Here is a 5,620-nt window from a genome sequence, read left to right on the forward strand (position 1 = left end):
AAAAGTTCCAGACTGAAATGTTAAACCAGTGTAAAATGCAAGAGAATAAATTTGTGGATCTGCTTAAGAAAAATGTACCATCACTACCTGACACTACTTCTCTCTCTTCATTACCTCCCTCTACCTCAGTAACAGCATATACCCCTCTTCCCGCTACGGCGATTGTTAGAAGCGACCATCTGAAATTAACATTTCCAACCTTCGGACGTCCATCAGACGACCCTGACCCTTTGCTCTATTTGACCCGCTGTCAAGACTTTTTGGCATTACATCCCCTGGTTAATACTGACCTGCTGGCCACTTTCCGAACTGTACTATATGGAACAGCCCGTGACTGGTGGGAGGTTGCCAGATCCTCAGTAACTACATGGGATGAGTTTGAATCTGCTTTCCTCTCCGCTTTCCTCTCTGAAGATTATGAGGACGAGCTGGCTGACCGAAACAGAACTAGAACCCAGGGGAAGAAAGAATCTATAAGGGATTTTGCTTTCTCGTATCGAGCTCTCTGCAAAAGGTGGAAGCCTGCTTTAACAGAAAGTGACATGATAAAAATGATTCTGAAAAACATCAAGCCCTACCTTGCCAGCCAGCTACGTGGCCGAGTAAGTACGGTTGAGGAGTTAGTGAAGCTGGGACATCAACTGGAGAAAGACTATGCACAACAACTACAATATGAAGGACGTAAAGGTAGTAAACCACCTGCAATGCCGCCAAGACCCAACCCTGGCCAACCTGTAGAACAGCTTCAAGTACAATGCTGGAGATGCAAAGGTCATCATTCACCTGGGAATTGCCCTCACTTCATTCCTGCTCCTTCCAACCATCCTTCTGAACAGCATCGCCCTACTAATAACAAGCGTCCCTTCCAAACTTCGAAGTCTGGTGGTCCAAATCGCCAGCCAACTACCCCTTCAAGCAACACTGTGTCTGCCACAGGGTCGCCTTCGATCTTGGAAGAGAGCACCTCTACTGGTTTTAATACCCCAAATCAGCTAACTGCTGTTCCGCAACAATTGGTGGTACCTGTTAGTATCTGCACCTGGACAGGAAAAGCCATTATTGATACAGGCGCAAGTTATACCCTCATCCATGAGAGCCTATGGACAGAGCTCAACCCACAAGGTAACCTTCAACCTTGGACCCTTGGTCCTCTTTATTTAGCTAATGGTAAGGCAGAAGTTCCATTAGGATGGACAAATCTCCCAATTGTTCTCCACAGCAAGAATTTCACAGTACCGGTTGCTGTACTTACCTCCAAAGCCCTTGCCTATGCAGTAATTCTGGGTTTAGACTTCATCTTCCTCAGTGGACTGCAAATTAATGTGACTGACAGGAAGTATTCCTTCAAGGCTGCCCCGGATGAAGACTATCCTTTTCAACCAGGCCAGGCAAGTGTACCTGCGGTGAAATCATCACGCCTAAAAAAAGGACAACATTTGTAAAAAAAAAGTACTAATCAGAGCGTTTCTCTACTCAGTTCAATTCCTCCACCACAAGTCCCCTTACTATCACAGTCTTTTGACAGCCTTGAGGATCAAGGATTAATTGATATCGCTGTGGATGGTGCTCACTTACCGCCTGATGGAAAACAGCAACTAAGGCGAATCTTAGAATCCAACTGTCAGGTGTGTACCCTCCGTCCTGGACGGACAGATGTTCTTCAACACCGCCTCTATGTCACACATCCAGTGCCCATTAAACAGCGACCATATCGCATGAGTCCCTCTAAACAGGCTGTTGTAAGAGAACAGCTAGAGGAGATGTTAAAGGCAGGGATCGTGGAACCATCTCACTCAGCCTGGGCATCCCCTGTCGTCCTAGTACCAAAAAAAGATGGTAAAATGAGATTCTGTGTTGATTATCGGAAAGTTAATGCCATAACAGAGAGTGATGCCTACCCCATCCCTAACATCACCGAAATTCTTGAATCTCTTGCTGGTGCGGCTATTTTCTCCACCATCGACCTTAACAGCGGCTACTGGCAGGTGACAATGGATCCAGCTAGCAAGCCCGTAACTGCCTTTATCACGCCATCAGGTGGTCTAGATCAGTTTAAAGTCATGCCTTTTGGGTTTAAAAATGCCCCAGCAACTTTCCAAAGACTGATGGAGACAGTTTTAGGAGAATTACGAGGCAACATATGCTTTGTCTACATTGATGACATTATAGTTTACTCACCATCCATGAACCAGCACTTCCTTGATCTTCAAACCATTCTCCATTGATTGCAGACTGCAGGCTTGACTATCAACCTAAAAAAGAGCATGTTTTGTCTTCAAGAGTTGACATTCCTCTGACACGTAGTGAACATTCATGGTATTACTGCAGACCCGAGTAAGGTTGAAGCGGTATGTGAGTACCCTGTACCTCGTAACCTCGAAGAGGTTCAGCGTTTCCTTGGACTCGCCGGGTGGTACCACCGGTTTGTACCAAACTTTTCAAGGATTGCGGAGCCCCTTAATGCCTTGAAGAAAAAAGGTTGTGCATTTAATTGGTCTTCTCAATGTCAACAAGCTTTTGAACAACTAAAAGCATGCCTTACCTCACCTCTGGTGAGGTACTAGGTGCTGTGACTAGGTGCTGTGTTGACGCAGCGGCGGGACCAGGGCTCAGAGCAGGTGATTGCCTATGCTAGCCGAACCTTGAACAAAGCCGAATCCAATTACTCCGCGACGGAGAAGGAATGCCTTGCCGTTGTATGGGCTCTGGAAAGGTGGCAGCATTACCTAGAACCCAAGTTGTTCACAGTAGTGACGGATCACTCAGCCCTGCAGTGGGTAATGAGCTCTACAAGAACCACGAGCCATCTCATTAGATGGGTACTTCGATTGCAAAAATTTGATTTTGTAATTGAATATCGAAAAGGAAGACTGAATGTAGCACCTGATGCGCTCTCCCGAATCCATGCCCAGCCCATTTGCAATGTATATGCCGGGCGCACAAAGGAACCAGATCTTCAAATCACTGCTGCTGCTATATGGGAAGAACAACACAAGGATCCTGCTATCGTAAAGATATTCCAAACATTGGCAGGAGATGATGATCAATTAAAAAATCAATATGAAGTCGTCGAAGATAAATTGTACCACACAACTCAGCTGAAGACTGGTCAACGCCATTACCGGGTATACATTCCCCGCACTCTGGTTTCAACCCTTCTCCAACACTACCATTCAAATCCTTTGAGTGGTCACATGGGTATTTACAAGACTTACCAGAGGCTGCATGACGTTGCTTTTTGGCCTGGGATGTGGGCAGATGTGAAGAATCACGTCAAAAGATGTATCAAATGTCAAACACTCAAAGGAGAAAATCGAAAACCTGCAGGAAAAATACATCAAGTTAGTACATCACGCCCCAACGAAATGCTAGGTGTTGACATCATGGGACCAATGCCCCGAAGTACCCACCAAAACGAGTACCTGCTTGTCTTTGTGGACTATTTTTCTTGCTGGGTAGAGCTATTTCCCATGCGGAATGCCAGTGCACAAACCATAGCCGCAATTTTCCGCAGAGAGATTCTGACACGATGGGGTGTCCCTGACTTTATCCTGTCTGACAGAGGCACCCAGTTCCTGTCTGCCATGTTTAAAGAGATATGTGGTACATGGGGTGTCACACAAAAACTCACAACCGCCTACCACCCGCAAACAAATATGACAGAACGAGTGAATCGTACTCTAAAGTACATGATTGCTGCTTACGTAGAAGACAACCATAAGAAACGGGATCACTACTTACCTGAACTACATTTTGCAGTCAGTTCAGCTGTCCAGGAATCCATTGGCATGACACCAGCAGAGCTCCATCTAGGAAGGAAATTGCAAGGTCCAATGGACAAACTGCTGTGAGGAAAGAATCTCACTGCTGATTTACCCTCTTATGATACTGTCAATCGTCTAGCTCAACTTCAGTCAAAAGCTAAGGAGTGTTGTAAAAAAGCTCAGAAAAGACAACTTCGGAGCTACAATAAAATCCGACGTGAAGCTTCGTTTAACGAAAAAGACAGAGTCTGGCTAAAGAGTTTTCCCCAGTCCAGTGCACAACACCACTTAAGTGCAAAACTTGCAAAAAGATGGAAGGGTCCTTACCGTGTAATCAAGCAGCTGGGACCAGTGAATTATCAGGTGGCATTGGAGTCCTCCGGGGAAGATGTTCGTACGGTACATGTCAGTAATTTAAAGCCATGCTTTCCCACTGCAGAAGAGTTGGAGATCCAGGAAAAGAAACAACTCCTGGAAATATTCCAAGATTCCCCTGATGAAGATGAAGAATTCTTGGGGTTTTAATCACTCAGCTCGTACTTATTTTACAACCTTGGGTTGTTTTCTTAAGGGGGAGAGTGTGGCAGAATTAAAAAAAATATATAATGTGATTGGAAAAAAACAAGGATATTTTTTAATGCATTATGGCAGAGCGGAAGGAGTAGTAAATTATCCGGAAGTGGAGGGGTGTATTTAAGGTGGAGCTGCACGAGAGAGCAGCAGGATTGAGCAAAGCGATGCAGGTTACCTGAATTGAAAACAAACGCTGTTGCCGCATGGTGGAGACCTCGCTGTGTTTGGGTCGAGGGGATCGTTTTAAGCCCGGGTTGCTGAGCGATCATTTTGGTGTGCGTGCTGCACCTCTGAACACCGGCTGCAGAGCGAAACGAGTCTCTGATGCTGATGAAGGCAAGCGGGATCGTAAGGGAGTGTTGAATCGGCTGAGGTTTTTTCACGCACCCATGATTCTACCACCTCAGAGGCACCGTCTTTCATTTTTCAAGTTTCATTGTTTTCTTTTATGGACTACAAAAAAAGTGAAAAGACTATTTTTGTTTGTTTGTTTTTTGAACTTTGTTGAAAATGTGAAATGTGAATGTGAACAAAAGAACGGTTTTTGTTTAACTCCATACTAATTGTTGAAAATATCACTGTGAAATTTGTGAAAAGTTGCATTTAAACATTTGCAAAGTTGCATTTTTTTTTTTTTTAAATACATCTTTGAAACTGAACGTATTTTTGTGTGGGAATTTCATTCAAATTATTTTTTTGGCTTAAAGAGAAAAAAAAAAAAAATCACATTTGACAAGATTTACCTTGTCTGGCGCCCGAACTATTGTTAATTTGTCTAATTTTTGTATATATAGTTAACAGTCATTTTGTTAATATATTGATAGAAATTGTCTTAGCGCCAGCCACCGCTACAGCCTCAAAACACTTTTATTATTTAATAATTATAATTAACAATCTAATTCTAACCTAACATTTAATTCACAAGCCAACACCGACAAAATACACACAGTAAATAAAGATTTAGAGTTCTGAATGACCAACAAAAACACGACAAATAGCTGAACACAAAAGCAGCACAACATTCAGTTCTCAGAAACCAGCATCATTTATTCAGCATCATTACATTTTTAATTCAGACTCCTGTACTTGATGACATCCTGTTCATCAATCCAGTAGCACTTTGGAACAGTATTCAATACACTAGTGTTAGCTAAAATGAATTATACACTAACAATACATTTACAGCATTTATTAAACTAGTCTGAATGTACTGATACAATTTTAACATTTTAATAAAAAAACAATATTTTGATTTAACATTAATGTATTAGGAAGGTTTGTGA

This window comes from Labeo rohita, chromosome 23 (genome assembly GCF_022985175.1).
Source record: "Labeo rohita strain BAU-BD-2019 chromosome 23, IGBB_LRoh.1.0, whole genome shotgun sequence".
NCBI lineage: Eukaryota > Metazoa > Chordata > Actinopteri > Cypriniformes > Cyprinidae > Labeo > Labeo rohita.